Raw genomic sequence first — 692 nt, 5'->3', positions numbered from 1 at the left:
TTTTGAAGAACCAAAAAGGAAAGGACAAACATGGACCAAGACAAAGCACACTTCGCGAAAAGCGCGGATGAAAAAGGAGAGCAAAAAGGAAACCCAAACAAAAGAGAGAAATAGAAAGAAACGAAACGAATGGAAAAGGTTAAAATTTCCCCTTGATCACGTTCCCGTTGCACAATATATAAAATGTTGTGAGCACTTTACGTTCTCATTAAATGATGGTGGACCGGGAAGATAGCTGGGGATTTACGACGAAGGCAGGCAATAACCGATGTTGAGTTCCCCAGTCCCAACTTGTCTCTCACGCGTTTAGCGCCGACGTGCGAATAGCGATATCAAATCCCACTTGGCAAAGACCGGCTTTGATTTTTATCAATTTTGATCATACTGAACGACGCCATGTTTTTCATCGTCAATTCCCCGCCCCCTTTTATTCTTCCGGCTCGCGGGGGACCACGTGCGCATGCGCGTGCAGCGCGACAGGAACGGCGCGTGTGCGGGTGCGCGCGCATCCTGCCGTGATATCCCGACGATTTCCTGAAAGTAGCGAGCGATGTTTCCTAATGACGCATCTGGCGTCAAGTCTCGGAAAACTTTGCGCTAAAATGGAGGATTGCCTTGTGTATAGCCTTGTGTGTAAAAAAAAGATGATAAAAGAGGTTTTTAGGGGCGGAGGGGGTCGACACAAGTGGGGG

Source organism: Aplysia californica, unplaced genomic scaffold (genome assembly GCF_000002075.1).
Source record: "Aplysia californica isolate F4 #8 unplaced genomic scaffold, AplCal3.0 scaffold00067, whole genome shotgun sequence".
In the NCBI taxonomy this organism is placed as follows: Eukaryota; Metazoa; Mollusca; class Gastropoda; order Aplysiida; family Aplysiidae; genus Aplysia; species Aplysia californica.
This window is presented reverse-complemented; position numbering follows the sequence as displayed.